The sequence below is a fragment of the Solea solea genome, chromosome 18, assembly GCF_958295425.1.
Source record: "Solea solea chromosome 18, fSolSol10.1, whole genome shotgun sequence".
Lineage (NCBI taxonomy): Eukaryota > Metazoa > Chordata > Actinopteri > Pleuronectiformes > Soleidae > Solea > Solea solea.
The window spans coordinates 11,522,789-11,545,897 of NC_081151.1; the positions used below are offsets into that span (position 1 = coordinate 11,522,789).

Here is a 23,109-nt window from a genome sequence, read left to right on the forward strand (position 1 = left end):
TCTGAAAAACAGGACCAGGCCTTACCAGGCATGTGAACAACCTTTAACCATTTTCAATTTGTCAAAAGTACATAAAGGCAGTTTATGCAATACAGAACTAATAATGTGTCATAACAAAGGCAATCTTCACTGCACTGAAAAAAAACATGTGCAATTCACAATGGCACTTTACATTATTGGCACTTTATATTGTTCTATGTTTATTTGTGGCCATACGAGTCCCTGTGACTCACTGTGTGTACATTAATGTGTGTTTTTATGCATTAGTCATGTTCCATTAGCCTGCCCATTGGAGATATTCGAGATATAGATTAAAATAGAGCTGAAACGATGATCTGATTTGATCTGATCTGATCTGAACTAAATTAATCGACAACTATTTTGATAATCGATTAATCGGTTTGAAGCTTTTTCATGATTAAAACAAGATTTCTGATTGTTTAAGCTTCTTAAATGTGAATATTTTCTCCGTTTCTTTGCTCTGGATAACAAAGAAATTATTAAAAGTCAATCATTGTGGTTTGTGGACAAAACAAGACATTTGAGACCATCATCATTTCCAGGTTTGACGAACACCAATCAAAGGTTTTCTGATATTTTATGGACCGAACGATTAATCAATTATGAAAATAATCGTTAGTTGCAGCTCTAGATTAAAATTAGCCAATGACTACAATGTGGCACATTTACATGTGTATGTCCATTCATTCTTGTATCGTCCCTATTTTCAAAATAAAATAAAAAGCTTTCTGTTTTATCACAATTTTTAAATGTTTTAGCAGAAAATGCTCAACAACACATTCAATCCTACAGAGCCCCTCTGGTGACATACTGTAATCTAAAATATAAAAACAAGATGAAAGACTTTAGCTCCACTATATACAGTATAATTATTTTTGACATAATAATTTAACCTTTTTCAGTATTTTGTTCACTTTCGATAGAACTTTATTTTGAAAACCGGAAATGGGACAGCTTGTTTTGGACCGTTTGAGTAGAACTGATGTAAAGGAGAGAATATTGGCACACTTCAAATTTAGGAATGGCTAATAATAACTCCATACCTTAGAGCAAGTGACTTCAGTGTCTCATAAAACAAAATTGATTTCAAATTCAAATGTGTCCATGTTTACAAGCAGCTGAAGCAACAAATGAACAGTCTCTCCAGAGGAGATGACTAACAACAATTATCTCGTTCCCACAAGTTATTATTACACGACATCCGTAGCTCGTTCCCACGCCTTAGTGGGGACGCATTTTTTCACCTATGTCACCAAAGGGCCTAATTTGCGGTTATAAATGTATACATTCAGGAAGCTGATGGCGTCATCTTTACAGACTAAAGATCAAACATAATACCTCAGGTCTATCCACTAGCTGTCAGGGTTTTGTTTTTATTTATTGAATTACCTCTGCTTCTCAATCAATCTCTCAGTGGCCTTCAGCTATTTTACCAAATGAAACCTCTCAGGTCAACCTACATTGGTCACATTTCCCTACAGTCTGAGTAGTGAGGATCACATATCACCGATCAGGTGGGTCTATTTCATAGATCCAAAGCAAATTGGTAAGGTATACATGGTGGTAAATCATTAATTATGCTATATTTAGGTGGCCAGGGTCTATAGCAGGGACCCACTGTCGTGCATGATTTAGATGTTTCCCTGCTTCAACACGCCTGATTAAAATGGTCAGCTAATCATCATCAAGCGCTGCAGAAGCCTGATAACAACCCATTTATTTGAATCCGGTGTGATGGAGCAGGCAAACCTCTGAAACATGCGGGGCAGTGGCTCCCCAGGACCCCTGGTCTATAGGACACCATTCATTTTGTAAGTCACTGAAGCTCGATAATGTCAAGGATGCTACTTCATCAAGTCAAGAAGAAAATTAGGCAGGAAGTTTGATTTAGGACTAAATTTGCATCTGTTTTCTTACTGTCTGATGAGGACAACAGCGCAGGCCACCGTGCAGCTTTGAGAATTAGGGCTGAATCTGACGTTACTATATGTCATGTGAAAATTTCATATCAATGTTTTGATTCAATAAACAGCTGACTGGAACTGTTTCCATTGGCATTGTCGCGGGACTTAACTTTTTTTTACACAGTAATTTTAAAATTGAAGCTCATGAAAAGAGGGGAGTTGAACAGGCTGGTCATTTCTCTTCTATAAGGAGTGCAGCTGCGGTGCACTGTGGAACAGAGGAGGGTCGAAGACAGATGAGTGAAATATTGACAAGTGGTGAACCAGGTCCAAAATATGCTATTTTTAGTTTTCAGTGGTCACATCATGTACAGAACATCAATAAAGAAGGAAAAGGGAGAGAAAACTGAGATTGAGTGGTGTTAATTATAGTTTGACCTGATGTGAAGCTCTGAGTGCACAATTGAGAGGGAGAGTCAGTTTGTTATTGTGTTCGTTTGATGGAAACTGGAAAAAAGTACGTTTGAAAACATTGGACTAACACAACCAGTTAATACAGCTTGAGAGTTGAATTATTAGTGAATATAAATGTTCAACTGGACCCAAACTGACAGTCTGCACACGCTGCACAGTTCTGGTCCCCGGGCTATGACCCTGAAATAATAGGAGAAACCGATGCTGGTTGAGGGAGACAACAGCAAGAAAAACACAGTGAAATCCAGAATGGTGCATTTTTGGACTGACGACCTAATTCATGCTACTTTTTTAGTTTCACTTCAACAAGAAATTCAGTCTTCTCATTCAAATAAATATCACACATCTTATCAAGAATTGTATAATGGTCTTTGTGGCTCTGAAAAAGTGTGAGGGGGGAAAAAAAATTGTATAATTACATCATTGGGGTAATTTCCAGATTGGGCTTATTACTTTAATAGCCTCGACTAATTGAATTTGTTGATTTTTACCACAGTCCGTGTAAAATCATTTCAGTAATTCAGCAAATACTTTCACATTAATGATGGTAGAAAGACAGAATGATGCTCAACATGGTACCAAGATGCTGCAAACTAAAGCCAGGAAACACCTTATGCTTAAATACGGTATGTTGTTTTGATGCTGATGCTTGTATACTGGTACAAGGACAGCAGTCCAATTAAAGTGGAACGTTGCAAGTCTGGGCACATGTTTGCCTTTTTCTCTACGGAGCTCCCTCTACAGTTTCAGAGTACATATTTTTTTTACGACAGCACCGTAAACATCAATCCATTGTCTACCGCTTTATCCTCACTGTTGTAAGAACTCACTGCTGACACTCCCCTCTCCTGGCATTTGTTTTCAGCAGAGCCAATGAACACAAATTGTGGAGCCATGTCCATGCCTGTCGACATCTGTTTTGCATGCTTCTGTGTTTTTAATTCTCGTCATTCAAAAAATGCCGGTCCGATGTTTACTCGCGTGTGGCCCCTCACTCACTCAGTCGTTTCCTCTCCCTTGCCTCCTTTGACAACGATTTATCTGCTTCTTTTTTCGCCAGCTCTTCCATGACGAACATAACATGAAAAATAACGCTATCACTGCCTCAATCTTACAGTCGGTACCTGGCTAATGAGTGTGTGTAGTGCTGTGAAGCTATTTGTGTTTCTTATGAGAGCAGAGACTTCACAAGAACTCCTGATTCTGAGGACTCTGGGTCCTGATCTTGCAAGGCTGTTTTTCCACTAACAGACAGTAGGGGGAGTGGGTAACAATCCTGCAGTTCCACTTTAAATGCCATATTTGAGCTACGCATGGGAACGTAATGAATGTTTCTCAGCTTTTGAAACTTTGCATTACCATAATTGTGCAACAGTTTGTGTTATCGGAAACATTTCCAATGATTTCTGAAAGCTGAGAAGTTACACATCAAATCTAACGTGGTTATTACAGTAATTTCTGTTGCAGGAAGCCGGCGAATCAGCATTTTGGTCACCGTAGAGGAGAGAGTTGCAAAAATGCCTTGGCATAGTTTTCGTTTTAACGACTCAAACAAATGTTATTATAAATGTTTTGTACTGTTCAAATTTCTAATTTAACACGCACAATCTGGTGTTCATGTAGAAGTACAGTGTTTTATTGACATAAAATGTTGTTTTTCCTAATTTTTACCTGTTAATGCACAATTTAAACATGCAGTAAATTGTAAATAACTGCCAGATGTTGCTGCGAAAAATGGGCAGAAGCACTTTTTGGGCAGGATGATTTTCTGGCACTGCTTTCACTCTAAAATGAATGTGAATGCCCAGGATTTGTGAACCTGCTTTAAAAAATAAGTGTCGTTTAACACCATTACTATTGACATTGGTTGTATTTTTTTGTCTTTCTCACCCCTGCAATTCACCTGTGTGTGAACTGTGGCATCATGGGACACCAGTGACAATCAATGTTTCAATTCATCCAAATGTTGAAACTTTGAAAACTTTTACAAGAATTTGCCTACCTGCCTAATAATAATAATAATGAGAATAATGAGAATAATAATCAGAAGAGATTAGCATGTTCAAACCCGAAGCCAATGAAAACCAGAATGCAAAGACTCATTTGACGTGATCATGAGTGCAAATAAAATAAATGCTCAGAGGGCAAAAAGAGTACATGCTGACATTTGAGCTGGTCATCTTCATCAAAACATTCAGTGATGGCTCTGTGCTCCAAACAGAAGCTACTACATTTGTTACAGAACTCACTCATTAGCGTTTCTTTCTTTTCTGTTCTGGTGCTCATTAAACTATAAACAGCCAAAGTTCTGTAAACCTTTCATGTTCATTTTACACTCGCAGAGATGACACAGCTGATGACGTCATTAAAAGGCGAGCAAACTGAAATGGCCCATTCACTTAAACAGAAATAATAAGCAAAAATACTCCATAGTATATCTTTAAACCCTGACCCAGTCTTAACTACATCATTTTGTTAATGAAAAAAAAAAATCATTATGTCAAACCAGGAGGCTACTGTCCTTATGCAATTCATTCATTCATTCCACTCCTTGAACAAGCACAGTATGATTGCTGTGAGCAACTCTCCTCAGAGGTAATTTTGTTTGAACTAATGAGCAGTGAGAGAGGAGCCGACTCCACGTTTGCTCATAAATGCCTTTGATGAATGACTCCTGTCCCAGTGGCTCATGCTGTCATTAGTCTGACACCAGATAGAAGTGAAGTCCTAAAAAGAAAATGGAAAATTGATTTACCTCAATTTTCATCCGGAGCCAATAGTTCATTCCCCAAAATCGCACAGTGGAGCACAGAGTGAGAACTATCAGTGTGCATGTGTTTCCTGTCGTGCTCGTCTGGAGACGTGCCGTTTTAATCAGCGGTTATGCCGTTGTTTCGCTGTGACACATTACTATTAATGTGATATAAAAGACAGTCACCGAAGCAGGAGTCTGACTGCAGCGTTTCAATGGGATCATTTTTGAAAGCGACTCCTTTTCTAATTGCATTTGATTTGAGCATAAGTTCTGGGACTAAGTGAAAGAAACGTTTTGGGATTAATAATAATAAAAAAAAAAAAAGGTGAATATTTGAATTCCTGAGTCTGGATGAAGTGCCTGTGTGATTACATAGTTAAATTCATCGTTCAGTATCAGTCTCATTTACATAGATAATGTTCCCGGAGGCTTTATGCATGAAGCAAATTAGCATACAATGTTGGACTTAAACGTGTTAAATGACCTGTGAGCTTTCCTTTTTCTGCAGAGCTAATGTTTGCATTTAGCAGCTGTTTAATTTTGATCTAGTTCACCGTCAAACTTCATTCTCTCACTTGTCGTCTCGAACAATGTTTGTCGGACTCCACTGTTTGCTCTTGTTTCGTTGCTGCGATGTTACAAAGCAGCACAATAGCATGAGCCTGTGTTGAAATTAACTAAAGTGTGACCCACATGACTGACATGCCATTGTGTGTTTGTGTAATAAACTTTGTGTTCTGTGAAAACATAAATACTATTTTCCTTTTTCTTTTTCTTTTTACCAAGATGGTTTTGACTTATCAGTAATTTAAGTTTAGAGCCACTCTTAAGACCATCGTTTTACACACAGACCCTAATCTTTGTTTCATTAATGGTATAAAAGAATCTCTCACTGATGAGTGAACTCCGTTTTAATGACAGTAATGTTTTGCAGCAGATTGCACTTTTCCACAACCAGCTGCTCTGGAGAAAAGTCAATTCTGTGGTTGAACAGGCAGTAGTCGTTATGCAGAAATCAATACGGAATCTGAGAGATAAACAAAAGTTGCATATGGATTTTAAGTGTGCACTTACGGATGGTAGTCCTAAGTTTTTACCTTGTGATTCGCTGTCTTGTATAAGATCGCCATGACGACCACTACTTTGACTAAAGAGAAAGGGAGTCTTAATGAGCAGAAGGTAACATCTAACCAACAAATGGCTAACATTGTTATGGTTTTTTTTTTTATGGCATGTTGGTTGTTTTCACCATCTGCAAACTCTGTGTTGGCTTTTTATAGATTGTGGTCGTCTCAGCTTCCGGCAACATGCCATTTCAATACAGACAGCTCATCAAGACCAGTGACAAGTGTTGAAGTGTGAACATGACCATCAGAGGGAAAGGACTGAAAATACACATTGTGTTATGGTGTCAGGTTGTCAGTTTGCTTGAGAAAGACAACACGTGTTTTGTAGTAAACAAAAAAAAAAAACACAGTGTGGATCTATCTTTTATGTGAACACTGAGAGCATGGAATCTGAATAAACGGCCTGTGCACATGAGAATGAGTCGGTGTGCTGCATGGCATACATATCACTCTCGTGTCTCTTGGGTGGAGCCCTGGTGAAATGTGAATAGTTCTGTTATTGTTAGTAGTTTTAAGATCACAGAGGATTTTGATTCACTCTCATTCACGCTTAAAAGTGTGGAGAAAAACTATGAAATTGAAATATCTAGCTATGATCGCTATGTAATGCGTATACAAAACTGTCGGGATTATATTTTATCAAAATGGTTTATGAACAGTCCACAAGAGTTCTAGTAGCTGATGTCACACAATCCAGTCAAGCAACACTTGGGACTGCTTAGACTGCGGCCCAACATATGTGATCAGAATCTGATCTTCCTGACCAACTGTTCACATTATATATTGCAAGTGATCAGATCCAATCTGTGTGTGTCCATATTAACATTGTCTAGTCTAGTATCCAGCATGGATTTCTATACTTCCTATATAGGCCACGCCCCGGAAAAACAGGTAGTCAAAATAAAATAAACGAAATGGACGACAGAAAACCTTCAGATTTTTAAACTATTGTCTCAATCGTCCATTTAACTTCTGTCTCTCTGGATTTACGTTGTTGTTGTCATTAGAGTGATGCAGAAGGTCGAATCCCGGGATTCCACTGCATGCGTGTGAATACGATATGGTGTAAACATGGGGCTTTCATTCTGCAAAAAACTGGACTCTTCATGTTGTATCGGCATATGACTTCCTGTCTTGCTTTTCTGAAGCGTCGCGTTACGTCATCCGGCAAAAATAGAACACTTGTGTATTTTCTGCAGGGGCAACAGCGGAGTCAGTGGAAGCATCTGACACATTGACTAAAGCGGACGCGTAACATTCGAAACCACCTCCGTATGTGGTTTGAATCAGTTGTGTCTGTTTTTTTTTTTGTTTTTTTAGTCCAGACTACCCCAAACAAAATCATTTGGTGTATTCCTGTAGCGTTACAGCACCACATACAGGCCTGGCATATGTACTGCAGCATCTACAGTAAAAAATTCATGTGTATGAAGGCATTTCTTCAAATGAGAACAAAAAAGAAAACAACGTCTAATAGGGTAAATTCTGTTTCTGCGTGGATAAGCCCTAAAACTGTTTACATAATATTTCCAGTATTTTGAGTTTTTGGGCTAAATTGGAATTGGAATTGGACTACCTGTGCAGTGAGCAGGGTTGTGTGAGGAAAATCATAGCAAAAAACTATTTAGCAGCTTGAAAAGCTCTCAGCCAAATGCTTGCGCTGTCAGGAAGGAAATGGCTGATCCATTAATTAAATCCCCAACACTCAATGACTGGAGAACATTGTTCATTCTCTTGTGTATATAAAGCATGCATCTGTCTTATTATAAAATGGAGCCTAAAGGTAATAAGAAGGTGATTAAATTTACCACCTTCTTCTTTTCTTCATCACTTACGCCTCAGGCTTTTTTCTTCATCCTGTTTTCTTCCATTATCCACTTAATCAAATCTGTGTTGGAGTGAATCGTTTACCCAATAAACCAAATGTTTCCTTCCTATTCCACCATGTGGATCCAATAAACTGTGGGCACCTAGTCACTGGATCCAGGTTGTTTGGCTCCATCATTTTAGTCAAGAGTGATACTGAAAATTATTAATATGAGTGGAGTTGGCTTAAACAATCACATCTAGAACAAATGTCCTCGGTTTTGACCGTTTGAAATTCAAAAGAGATAAAAAAGTAATAACTACAACTGACTTACCACAAAACCATAACAAAATTAGATACAGACGTTTGTTTGAGCTTCAGCAATAGTTAGTTAACCCATACTTTCAATCTCTGGTTCTTTATTTTTTATATAAAATACAAGAAAACACATCGCCATTGGCAAAACTGGAACTGTCTGGATGGACAAAAGTGGATTCTTTGTGTAGGTGTGTGCTCCACACACTTATCAACATTGTTCTCCTCTGGCAGACTTGGAAACTGGTTCACTGCCCAGTGAGCTTTTACCTTGACAATTTTCCAACATGCAGCTGCTCTGCCTCTGAGAAATAAAAGTAGGAACACAATTTCCTGTTTCCCTGGATGACAACATCTGTCTGTCCTGTCTGTCTGCGAGAGAAGCGAGATGACACTTCTGACTGGTATTTTTCATAACTTGAGTTTAGCAGACAAACCACACTGGCACAGCACCCTCTAAATAAAATACACCGACAAACATGTATATTCAGGCAGTCAGCGTGATTTATTTACACTCGCTCCACCCCTTCTCCATCTCTTCATCTCCTCCCTCGTCTGTCTTCTGTCAGAAGAGAACTTCAAACACAGCCGAACGCAGGATGCCAGATCTCAGAGGATTTTAAACAATCCCGCCCAACCACCTGCATCTTTGTTCTTTAATAAATCATCCAAGTTCTTGTTAAGGTGTGGTTTGTTCTGAGGAGTGAGTTGATTACCAACATTCAGCTGTCACTGTGACTTTCATTCATTTTCTTTGTCCTTTAATCATTTTTGCTTGTTGCATTCCAGCGTTCGCATTCCCCTGCATCACTGTTGCTCCACTTGTAAAGCATCAGTTTACAATAATAAATGTGATACATTATTTGCATTGCTTTTTGTCTCTATCTGCCCCTGCACTGCTCCTGTATGCACAAAAAAGGCTCCCTATACCATGCTGCGATCAGACGACACAAATTCAGGCCGATTTTAAAGCAATTTGGTCATGAGGAACACATTCCCAGTGTCGGATTCGATTATGAATGTATGAACAATGAAGTGTAGTGTAACATAGTTGAAGAGCAGAGATTTGGCGACCAATGAAAATCATTTTTTTTCTATTTTCCTGCCTCGTCTGATCTAATCTCCTCTGACATGCTCCTGGGAGTTGACCGGTAGGATAACAGTCAACAGACTCTTTGACGTCTCTGTAAGGGACACAAGCACAAGACCACGAGCGTCGCGTATAACGCTTTGGTAGCCATGATTGACAACTCCTGAACGATGATTGGTCGGAGTCATACTTGTAATGTTGCCAGTCCCCTAAAACAAGAAACGGCAAGAATCTGTGCCACTTTGATTGATATTGTGATATCCAGACATTGAAAGTTATTCTGGAAAACTGGGCAAAAACACTTAGTCACAGGACATTTTCTGACCCTTTTATGGTTAAAATAAGCAGAAGAAGGGGGCTGAGGTTTTAAAGGGTTAAGTTAAGAAGCCTTGGGAGTCATAATTTGACCGCTGCTATGAGAATTCTTAAAACTGGAAATTCACTGACGTCTGGATGGTACAAGCTGTCACACTGGTGTCTACTCATATATGCCCTGTTTTATCATCTACTTTCCTATAAAATGGGACCAAAAATGTACAAAATTCACATCATGCTCTATTGAAGAAGAGCTGAAACTAGAGATTGATCAGGAAAATGTTTACCCTCAGTTCTTTTAGCAACAGACAGAGTCGCCCCCTGGTGGCTATTCAATATATTCTCAATTATGTGTCGGCTTCAGGTTTATATGGCCTATGTTTACACTGCTTCTGTTCTCAAAGAACAAACAGAATAACATCATGAACAAACAAACAAAGAGGTATCACCAAAAGTCACGCACTGCCGCTTGGAGATCATCCCATTATGTCAGATGTTACAGACAAAAGCAGGCTGTTTATGTCTATAGCCACCAACCATTTAATGGAATAAAACTGTCACTGGCAGGTTTAAACAGCTGCAGCTAGCTACGTCATTAAGCTAATGTTAGCTGCACCGCTGTGAGAACGGCGACTTTAATGTCACAAGCCGACTCATTTTACAACATGAATCCTGTAAATGACGCTCTTGCATATGCGTCTGTGAGATCTGACTGACATGAACTCGTTTGACAGCTCACAGATGTTTTTAAAAAAAACTTTATCAAAAGTTGGATGAAAACGGATTCATTTTTTAATTAACCCTGACACATAAGCAGGGTTGCGTCTTGATCAAATTTAACCAACTTTACAGGATGCCTAGCTGCAGCTAATTTGCAGTTCTTGTCCCCAGCTGGGTTTTTAAAAGGATAAGACACTGAAGCATATAATCCGTATCCGTAAACTGTAAAATCAGGCAGAGAGAGCATAAAGATGTAGATGGAAACTTTGATTAAAAAACAAAAAATGACTTGTTTGGTAAAAGCATCACTGTACAGAGAGAGCACTGCATAAGATATATAAGTAAAATATCCGCTCTGCCTCCACTTACTGCTTGTAAAGCAATTTGCTCTTGGTTGTGTTTAACCATTCATGGCCAGGTGATGGCCCAGGGGTGGGCCTGGCTCTCTGACTGCCTGTCAGTTGTTCAGGAAAGTTCCCCCCTCTCATTGTCTATGCATTTTGTCTAAGTTCATGAAGAAACTTTTCATTCCCCCTTCGCCAACCATGACTAGAAAATAGAGTAAACTGACAGAACATCTTGAAGAGGAAAAAAGAGATGAAAAAAGGTGAACAAAGCACACAATTCAACAAGGGCACACATTGGAGAGTCTGATGGCAAAGGGAAAAAAGTCAGGCATAAAAATAAATTAATTTAGAAAATATCAAAGTACTGTAGTCGATGGCCATGGCTGCCTCTACAGACGCGTCGATTAAGCGGTACTTCAGAATCGGCTATAATAATAAGGAAATTCTCTCTCTTTTGGCAGTATTAGGACGCTGAAGAGACTGGGTCGGAAACTTGGTTTCTTCAGGAGGATAAACCCTACAAACTTGGAGGAGGTGGCCGCATTCATACAAAATGAAATAGCTGGAACGGGGCAGATGCAGGGGTACCGATGGTTGCACCTGCGTGCGATCCAGAGAGGGTATGTTGTATCACAAGATACAATAAGGCAACTGATCAAGTTGCTTGATCCTGTCAGTGTGGAGCTCAGACTGACGCGGCGTCTGAGACGCTGACATGGAGCCGTCAGTCGCTTGTCGCTTTGTTGTGGTACGTGGTCAAGCCTCTGCAGTTTTGTTTTTTTTGCCTGGTTTTTCCCCTTGTGTCAGATTTTTTTTTTTTTTTGGCTGGCCCTAATACTCCTTCTTACAAATTAGCCACATTTCTGCTGGACAGAAAGACATACTTCTGGCTGAAAACTGTAGCCACTTACTCTCCTGCACCAAAGTCCATGCAGAAAATCAGTGATTTTAGCAGGGACACAAGTGTTGCTCGGCTACGGCTGCCTTGTTTACTAAATTTGTGTCACATATAAATGACAAATAAATATGAAATCCAATGTGGGCAATTTAGTACAATTTCAATTTGTGATGACTATGTGGACATACCTCATGTAACCTCACCCTGAAAAATCTGAACTACTAACTAAAATATGGGACACCAAAGAGCTGCAGATATAAACGATGCGTCGTAGAAATAATCTGATATTAAACAAATAACTATCATTAGTGCAGATGTTGATGTTGAGCCACTTCAGCTCCACACTTTGATCATTTTACACTCAAAGTTGTTCTTCCATTGGTCTTACAAAGTGATGGGAATGGGATCTGTCATTCCCCTTAATATGTATGACAAAATGACACCACCATCTGTCACTCACTCACAGATGCACGCACAGTTTAATCATTTAAAATAAACGAACACGTTTGTTAGTGATCATGAATCTTCTCCTCTAACGCCACCATCAGGCAAAAACCTCAGCTTCCCGAACACACAGTGGTGTCCACTGTCTTGCTTGACTTGTACATTCCAACCATGCTTGGTAAAATGAGTTGATATTGGCATTAGTGTGAGGCACTGACACTCAAAATCATGCAGCGCGCAGCAATAATCAGTCTTTGTCCTTGATGAGCAAGAGACACTCTCCCCCTCAAAAAATAATATACACACACACACACACACACACTGCACTTTCATACACACTCGTGGACCCATGTGCACATCGCTGGAGGTGTCCTCGAGCAGCATGTGCTAAGAATCTTTTTATTCTGGTCACTGTGCAACTTGACCTTCTGAATATGGCAGTTGGTTTTTATTTGCAGGCAGTTGCCTTGGGTGCTGTAGTTTAACCGCCACATCATATTGCACGGATCTCAAAATAAAAAAAATACAACATTTTATACACTGTTGGGTTTCAATTAAATGCAAATTCTGGTCACCTATAAATGCATTTGAAGCCAACTTATCTACATTCATCAGTATGATGGAAAAAACAAATCACAATACGGGTAAAAGGGACTTTAAAGGGACAAATAAAATAACTTATTTGAAGGTTGGACAAGGTGGAGCAAAATCCAGGAGAAAAGGCTGGGACAATGCGAGCAGAACAAAACACTGAGCAGGACATTAAACTGAGAGCAACACCAAACTAATCCGACAATCCGACAAAGGAGACTGGGAGCACAGAGACTCAATGCGAGTGGGAGGCAGGGATAATGGAAGACAGGTGAAAGACATCAGGGCAGGGCCAACAATCACAGGAAAGGAGAAAAAACAGGACCAAGACTGAAGTTAATTAAAGAGCAAAGACAAAAAGGAATGTCACATTAAAAGTAAAACAGCAAACAGAACAACAGAAGATCCAACAAACAAACAAAAAAACAGAAGTGTATACCAAACTGAAGAAGTCCAGGGGTCAGAGTTCATGACATCCATTATCTACACCTCTGATTCTTTGAGGATCATATGTGTGAACTGTGGGAGTAAGTCAAAGTATACAAATGCTGACATGACACCTCTTTCTTATCATTCCTTTTGTGATTCATTTATTTTTGTATTGTACAGGTGGTGATTTAATCACTTCTGATGATAGAATCAAGGATTATTATTATTTATTTTTGTTTGCATTTTTCTACATCACTGATATACAGCCACAGATGCCTTTCATTTAAACTGACACTTATACACATTCATGGACTCTCACCTATTATTGTACTATAAGAACAGTCCTAACTGTGAAATTTATAAACAGTAACTCACTGTGACCGTGATAAAAAAAAAAAAACGTTTTGAGATTTGCCAACTGACCACTTTATTAGGTACAGCACAGAGTGAAGTGTCAGGAGTGACAACCAGTGTGGTCTTCTGCTGCTGCAGCCCATTCTAGACCAGACACCCAGACAACTGGGCTACAGGTCATTCTGTCAACTATGGTTGCTCTTGAAAATATCAGTATATCAGCAGTTCCTGAAATACTCACTCATTACATTCAAAGTCACTCTAATCACCTTTATTTCCTTTTCTGATGCTCAGTTTGAAATTCAGTAGCTTGTTTTGACCAAATCTACATACCTACACTCATTGAGTTGTTGCCATGTGACTGGTGGATTAAAGATTTGTGTTAACAAGCACTTGAACAAATGTACTTAATAAAGAAAATGTTATGCCTAAAAATGGAACTTTGAAAGTCTGGTCGCTTTTTCAATTTAACTCTACAGAGCTCCCCCTACAGTTTCAGAGCACATGTATTTACGACACCACCACAAACATCCATCCATTGTCTGCTGCTCACTGTCGTACAAACTCACAGCTCCATTCCTTCACCTTTTCCTGGCCATGTGCATTTCTTCTAAACGGAGCTGGTGAACACAAGCCGCGGAGCCATGTCCGTGCCAGTCGACATCTGTTCTGCATTAAAAAAAAAAAGCTATCGCTGCCTCGATCTTATAGCCAGTACCTGGATAGAGAGTGTGTGTGTGTAGTGTAGCGGTCTGTCACCCCTCACAGAATGATAGAAGCTTTTAAAAGTGCAGCGGTCAAATTCCGGTTCCACCACCCATCTTATTTAGTGGTGATCAATTGATGTCAGCTAACATTTGCTTTTCTGTGTTCCTAAATCAAAGTGTTCAGGGATTCTGCTTCAAGGCAGACATGAAAGTGATAAACACAGAGAGGAAGAGTCCTATAAGTGGCTTGAATTGGTGTTAAAATCTGTTTAATTTCTGTGTCACCAAGTCAGTCCGACTCAAAGTGACAAGTGCCGTCACTGGAGATTTAATTTGTGGGAGAGTAAAGACATTTTGGATGGTCCTCACATCTATTAAGGACTTTTTCAGGATGGTTTTAGGCTTAGAATTGGGATTAATTTAAAGTAAGTGGTTAGGGAATGCAGTATGTCTATTATTTCGGGCAGCCTGTGGCCAAGTGGAAAGGGAACTTGACTTGTAACCAGAGGGTCGCCACTTCAAGTCCCCAAGGTACAAGCTACAAGGGGCCTCACTTTGAATGCTATGCAAACATATGTGTGTGTATACACCTCTGTAAGGCTGTCTCTCATACAAACACAGGTTTTCAAGACCTGTGGTGTTCATGGGGACCAAAACCTGGTCCTAATGAAGCAGAAGACTCTGATTAATATAGGGATTAAGATGTGAATTATGGTTTTAAGCTCCAGTGTTTTATCTTAACACCAAATCACTAGCGTAACCCTCTTAAATAATGTTATATGCCAGACCTTTAACTGGTTATAGTTAAGGTTAAGGATAAGTCTTTGGTCAAGCTGTTCAAATGAATGGAAGTCATTACAATGTCCTAGTCGCACAAACCTCTGTGTGTGTGTGTGTGTGTAAGCCGCTGAAAGTAGACTTTTGTAGCTACAGAAATAAACAGACAACAATGTAAAATGTTGAATTTCATAGAGGACAAAAAGATCACCTTTCTGCTGATGCACTGTGACATAAATAATGAGCCCCGGTTCAGCTTTCAGAGTGGAGGTAAATAACGTCATACCTTTCCTGTTTATGGCTCTTGATGACCGTACTGACTGTGTTACCTGAGAAATGCGATGTAATATGTAACATGCTCCTGTCAAAATGTCTTCAAGCTCGAGATGAGATAAATTTTCCAGGAAGCAGCAGGCGGTGATTCTTCTTGTTATGCATAATTCTCTGTGGACAGCGGTTGAAGGAAGTTTGCCGCAGCCACCAGTGGCTGTCAAGACACTCAAGAGGCTATTTGTTATTCTTCATCTGTGAGAGGGGCTGACATTTCCTATTGGCAGTGGAAGCACATCTAGCAGTGGCCTCTGCCCCCTTCATCTCCTGTGGTTTGCTCAGCTGAAATGGGACAAAGCTTGCGGGGGCTTATAGAAATTCATGGGGGAACTCCTGAGGAGCCGCATCCAACGCTTTTCTGACAGAGGTGCCATGGTATTTCGAGACTGTGATCACACCCAGAGACTGGTGGATCACCTTGTTCCATATATTTACACAGGAACTGAAAGCACGAAGATAATATTTGAAGCCAGCCGGCAAGTAAATATGTTACTGTGGCTCTTTCGTGTTTGAACAGCAGCTGAGGAAATCAATTATTGAAGTTTAACATTATGGATTTATTCTTTTGTAGTAATGGTTGAACAGGTGAATGTTGTTTTCAATATTATTTTTAATATTAGTGCTGATTTTATTGTGCTCACTGATGCCCAGTCCATACATACAGGCTGGTGTTTCTGAAAATTGTGTCATAACGGAGCAAAACTTATGTTGTTATTGGTGCTGACTGGACCTTTAACAATCTTACACATACAGTACATGGAGTTCATTTTCATTTTTTTCCTTTGTCTATGAACCAGGAAGTTAACAGCCACCTGTTGACTCAGAAACTGTGTTTGGTTTGTTCATGGTGATGTTTTTGAGACCTTTGAGTATGTGGACAGGATCATTTTTTACAACCTGAAGAGGAAAACCTCAGCAACATAACCTCCTGTGGACAAGGCCTTACTGAAGCAGAACTTTGGAGGTCTGATCACTTTTTAAATCTACGGAGCTCCCCTTACAGTTTCAGAGTACATATTTTTATGACACCACTGTAGACATTCATCCATTGTCCACCACTTTATCCTCACTGTTGTTAAAAATGCACTGCTGACGGTCCCCTCCCTCCCTTCCCTGGCCATGTGCAACAGGGCCGGTAAACACAAGCCGGGGAGCCATGTCCATGTCGAGCAGCATCTGTTTTGCATGCTTCTCAGCATTTGAAAAAAAGCCGGTCCTATGTTTGCTCAAGTGTGGCCCCTCGCTCGGTCAGTTTCCTCTTCCTCGCTTCATCCAACAACTGTTTTCTCTGCTTCTTTTTCAACGTCTAAAATAACGCCATCGCTGCCTTGATCTTATGGCCGGTAACTGGCTAGAGTGCGTGTAGTGCAGTGAAGCAATTTGTGTTTCTTGCAAGACCCAAGACTTTAAAATACCTCCAGATTCTGAGGACTCCGGGTCAGTGGCCCTGAGAAGTCAGGGCCACATACTGCCCCCGATTTCCCTGCAACAATCCATTTAACCATCACAATGATCCAGTAGCTGTTAAATAAGGGAAAAAAATCGCACAAAGTTCTGCTTTAAACCATTTCGATGCAGTTGTCCTGCAGGAAAAGATGTTTAGGATTAATAACTTCCAGCCAATTACAACCATAAGAATAAATTCCAATCAACATTACAGGACAGATTATTTGTGATGGATGACATACAGGAAATAAATCAAGTTGAGACACTATGAGAATATAATATGGAAGTCTACAACCCACTCATTGGGAGTGTATGTTGCACTTGAACGTTTCTGCAAATCACAGACATAGAGTGAACATAAAAATGTGTCACAGCATTAAAACATACCATTATTTCCTCAAAACGATAACAACTGACAGGAAGACTCAGATGGAGGAGACCACACCAAGAGGTAGGAGGCAATAATCACTTTAGGGTGGCAATAAAAGGTTGGTAAACAGGCAATAAATCAAGAAAGGGAAGGTTCAAAACACAGAGAAGGTCATACACTAGGAAATCATGATACTAAGTGCTGGGACGCTTTCTGAATGCAGACAGGACAAACTGGCGAAGACTGAGTGAGCAGAGGCTCAATGCAGAAAGGAAGGTGAGTTAACTGGACAGGTGAAACTAATTAGGGTGGAGCAGGTAACCTTGGTGGCAGCAAAACGACAGGAAGTGAAGTTGTCTAAAAAAAAATCAATATCAAACAGGATATGAAGAATAATGCAAAGTGACACAAACACATGATCTAAGTAGAAGCTGATGTCATGGTAAAAGCATGAAAACACAACAGAATGTCCTCATAGCCTCATTTTGCCAATACTTGGAGAATATAAGTGCTAACATAGCGCATATGAAATTATTTTGCAAATTGGTAAATCCAAATATTTCACCGTCAAGAGTTCACAATGTACAAATGCAGCGTTTGCCAGTGAATGGAGAACAGTAAAATAGCAATATTTCAATGGAAGTGCAGGATGAAGTCTAACTAAAAATAACTGGGTCACAAAAGAGGGTTTGTTTCGTTTATTTCATCCCTCTCCTGGTTCTTCAAAAAATGTCTGTGACCCTCATCTTTGTATGAGAATACGTCTGAGATCACTGGATACAAATCTTAACAAAGACTCTGATATTGACCAAGGTTATTATAGTTTATGGATTTTTCATTAGTTTTTAGAGCAGGTTTGCTCATTTTTATTAGTTCTTTTTTTTGTAAATGCTTAGTTTTAGTTTTTATTAATTTTTGTGTTAGTTAGGTGCAAGATTCAAAAAAGTATTGTGTCATAAAAACCCAGCAAGAGAAAACATAAATCCACTTCATATGAACAAAGACAAAACTCTAACATTTTCTAAAAATGTTTTTACACCGGAGGATAGAATTACTGGGCCCAAAAAAACACCAGATTTACTGTTTATCAGTTTTAGAATATGCACTAAATATTGAAAATATGTTATTAACATGAAAATATTCGAAAAACAGGATTTACTTCACCTCCGCCCCTCAATGTGAAGATCGTCCATTCATCCATCATCTATACCACCTATCCTCCTGGGGTGGGATGTTCTGACAGCTGAGACTGGACGAGACCCTGAACACATCACCAGTCTATTACAGCGCAGACACAAGAGAAGAAAAACAATCAGTCAGACTCACAGTCACACTTACAGGCTGTTTCGATTCTCTTCTGTTTATTTAACCTATAGCTGTAGACTGTGGGAGGGAAGTCCACACAGAAAAGCCACAATCCTTGTGAATCACTGTTGTTCAGCTATTAAACAAAAAGTGTTTTTTTTCTCCTCATTTCAGTGGCCTGGAGGATCAGAACCAAATACGACAACATAGTAGTTAGGAGAAGATCACAGTCAATGGCTGGATTTGACACAAATTTGTCAAAATGATAAAAACACATTTGGTGTGAACCAGGCTTTATAAGCATTTTACCAAACTTCAGCAACTGTAGTTAGTTGTGCACTTGTAGTATCTCATCCTGTACTGTTACGTCCTCAGGTTTGTGATTTTATTTATTTATTTTTAAATGATTGGAGGGGAAGTTTCGTCCCCGTGATCAAGCTGCAAATACAACATCATTTTTACTTCAGGAAGCAAGGCATCTACATTTTGGTCCATACAGTTATCACACTTGTATATGAAAATTTGAATTCATTTTCTTGGTCTAATCCAGGAGGCAGAGGCAACATCCTCATAGCTTTTCACAGACAATCTTTCTAGCTCCTCCTAGGAAATTTAAGGAGTTCTCAGGCCAGACATCATAAATAATTCCTGCTGTGGGTGATGGCTCTATAACCCAAACCTCTCCTCCCAGTGAGATGTGCCAGGACGACATCCAAATGAAGTCTTCCAGGAGGCCTCCCAATCAGATACCCAAAGCACCTAAAGTGATTCATTTTAATGCAAAAGAGCAGCAGTTCTGCTCCAAGCTTCTCAACTCATTCCAGCCTCTTTTAACTGTAATCTCATTCTTTACCAGAACTCATAATTGAGAGCTTTACTTTCCAGCTCAGCTCCCTCTTCACCACAATGATCCAGCACAAATGTTTTGTGAATGGAATCACAATAGCAAACCAATCTAAGCGGGGGGGGGGGGGGTTTCTTGAATGAAGTGTACTGGAAGATGTGTAAACCAGGGAATCTGGGATCATTGTTATTGTTGTTTTCCAGCAGCAAATATCTTATAATTATGGACTTAAATACATGTGTTAATAGAAGCCATTTTGTTATATTCAGTAGAAAGGTAATAAGGTAAGCTATTCAAGGTCACTACACAATGTGGCATTACAAGAACATGGGTGAAAGGAACAAAATGGGAGAAAAATAGATCATCCACCAATGACACTGGAGCTGGAAAACATGACTTGAACACCTTCCGGGCAAATGAGATTAACCGACAAAGTAAAATACTAACCAGGTGAGTAGCAAGAAAGAAGCAAGAAACCAAACCCAGAACAGGAAGTTGACTTATTAGAAATTAGCCATGAGCCACAAACATGAGTCACTCCAAATCAAGATACAACTGATGACACAAGATACAAGATGACACTCCTGATCAGGGGTCCGGGGGTTGTTTTGGAGCATTCAGGCTGTCATCAGCTTTGTTTTCTCCCCCTCTGTCCCTGTACACTTACTTTATATAAAACCATCAGCAGGAGGTACAAGGTCATTTGACATATTTTGAATTTGCATAGACGTGGCTTTTCTTCTTTTCCCAACATTTGTGTGAGTTATGTGAGTCATTGAAAACAAATGTGTGTGTTTGATCCGAAATACTTGAAATTATACTTCAAGTTAAAGTTATTCTAAAAGTTGAAAGAAGGAGCTCTTATATTTGCATGGTGTTTCCTCCATTCAGAAGCACGTTGTGGTTGATTACATTTCTGACGCAGAGGGACAGTCGTCTCGGTAAGCTAATTGTACAGTTAGCTGGTAAAATGATGTTATGTTATGTGTTTGCTGTAACGTTATACCAGTGATGTCATGTTAGAATAGGAAGTGTGATAACGCTAATGTTCAAAGTGCATAGTTCATTTTAATAATTTTACAATGCACTAAACATTTACAGCGAAAAAATGTTAAAGACCAGAGTTGTGCCTTCATTTTATTTTATTTATCACATTAAAAATGACAGAAATGCTGCAAAGTTAATTAAAATTTGAATGAACTATCATCTTAATTATCACATACCTTAAACACTTCAAGCTGGAAGCTAATGGTGGTTATTGTTATATTGCTGTTATATAACCTGACAAACAAATCATCATTCAGGATAAAAAAAAAAAATAGAAATGTAATTTCTGAAAAAAAAGGTAGAAAAAGAACCAAACCAACACTGTGTGTTCCACCCATTGTCAGTAGGGGGTGCTGCAGCACACTCAGCACCCCACTTCCCACACCCCTGGTGCAGTGGGCAGCCAATGAGCGAACCTAACATGTCAACAGTGATTAGCAAGTTAAAAACGATCTTTAACAACACACATAAGGCACTTAAAAATCCCACAACCATGTTACTTTAACTTCTAAACAGTTTATTTACTTACAGCCGACGCTTTCTGAAGCAGAAGACACAGTGAGGAGTGAAGCCTGCTCGCACCTGTCCACCATTACACTGATAGCAACGCAGACTGGGAGATCTCTTTCCCATAATGCATTGTGACTTTCACAAAACTCTTTCAAAATAAATACACTTTAAAAAAAAAACAACCTTTTAAGTGCTTTTAGATATTAAGAACTATGAATTATCACTTACTTTTATAAGAAATGAATGAACTTTTGTTTATTAAACTGCAGGGCAGAACAGTAACATACATAGCAACAATACAAACAAGTGCAGCGGCTGCAGTGTTTTACCAGCCTCTCAACCAACTGCCTTGTTAGTAAAAGGTGGTGGATGTTACTCATCCACATGCACCACAGTGAGTGGAAAGAAACTTTCACTCTTTGATAACACCGACCTTCTGCATAACAGCAGTGTCATGTCAGGCCAGGTCTTCAGGTCAGCTCACATACTGCTCACTTGTTTTGTTTATTTTTTCTTTTCTCAGAGTGAACTTCAGTAGCAGTTTTTAGTCCAACTCTCCCGCAGTGACAGTGAAAGAAAGTGCGACGACAAAATAGGCTGCTTGAGTAGTTTTTTCCCCTCTTTAAAAGTACAAACTGTTGTTCTGGTTGGAAATTTAAAAAGAAAGAAAAAAGAAAGTTTGAACTGTTGTTAGCCGAGCAGTAAATTATGCATGTCATTCATTATTCATACACACTCACGAATGCATTATTCAATGCACAAAATGTGTGATGTTCATTCACACAATAATAACTTAAGCGGATCACTGACAGTTCATCAATGGTCAACCACCAATTTCTGGTCAACACCTATCACTGGAAAAAGACATTGTTTCCTCTTCACTCGGCTAATCTTGTCTAACTGACGATTAATGGGCTAACATCGACTCCCTCTGTCATCCTCAGTTATGGCTCAGGAAGTGATGTCAATATCATGACAGGAAGATGTCTCTCTAGGGGTTTTAATTAGTGGTTAAAGGACAAAGAAAATTACACTTTCACGTCAGTAAATCTGACAGTTCAATGTAATGGAGTTCTCAATCAAAGTGAAGTTACTACTGCTGAAACCAAAACGGTGCATGTAAAGGAGTGTAAACTTCAATCTGAATGAATAGAACCTATACAGGTGACTGGATGAACTTCTAGTCTGTAGTTTGATGGAGGGTGAATGAATGGGTGACTAAAACACATAAGTACAATGTCATGTAGACAAAATAACATGTTTTTTTGTGTGGAAAAACGTACTTTAGAAACAGTATCAAGGTCGCCCTCAGGCATAAAGTCACTTTTTGTCATCAAATCAGAATTAAATATACAAATTAAACAAACAAACAAAGTCATTTACTGATGGCAGTATGTCTTATGGGGGTATGAGTGAATACAATGACCTCTCCTCACAAAACTCCTCCCCTGTGAGCATGTGTAACCCTCCCACCTACTCAGTGATACAGCATTAAGAGACTTGTTGCCACTGAACAGAGAGAGAGAGAGTTTCCTTAAGACTCTACGAAGCCAACTGAAGTTAAATGTATCCAGATTTGGAGAATAAAATAAATAAAAACTACCAAACAACAACTTTTAAAAATCAGTAGCAGATCACTTTCTCTGGAAGTCAATATTTAGTACATTAAAAGAGAGCTGCTCGAACTTGTGTGTGAGGGAGAGAGAAATGTAGGTCATAGAAACTGCTGTGTTTTGTTGGCGATGGAGGTTTTTGCACTGAAGCTTCAAATAGCTGCAGTTTTCTATTCTTCTATAAAAAAGAAATTGTAAATACACCTATTATTCTGAGGCTACAACCGCTTAAAACGTCTTATTTGTTTAAGCAGAGAATCCATGACTCATGTTTACGAGGAGCCCTCACGGAGAGGCTCAGGATAAACAAGTACAAACACCTTATCATAAACACTGGTTGAGCCTGAGGGGAGGCTGATCCTCACCACGAGTCAGACCACAACCACCTTAGTCTGGGGATATACGTTTCCATAGTTACTTGGTTCAAACTGCCTCAGGGCTGCCTTATGATAGTAAATATCCACAAAATATGCTGGGAAATCACTTGATGGTGCTTATAAACCTGCTGCTGTGACTCAGATTAATTTTTTAACCGGGGGGGATCAACCTAGAGCTTCTCCCATCTGGAT

The 23,109-nt window shown here is 39.3% G+C and overlaps 1 long non-coding RNA gene across 1 annotated transcript in view; it reads right to left on the minus strand.

Annotated features, from left to right (window-relative positions):
- LOC131444286 (uncharacterized) overlaps positions 1–21,008 on the minus strand; it is a 41,553-nt gene extending 20,545 nt beyond the window's left edge. The window contains exons 1-2 of the long non-coding RNA XR_009233710.1: positions 20,947–21,008; positions 18,386–18,499 (exon numbers count right to left, since the gene is read on the minus strand). This is a non-coding gene — a long non-coding RNA (uncharacterized LOC131444286). The remainder of the gene's footprint in view (positions 1–18,385; positions 18,500–20,946) is intronic.
- Between the last annotated feature and the right edge of the window lie 2,101 nt (positions 21,009–23,109).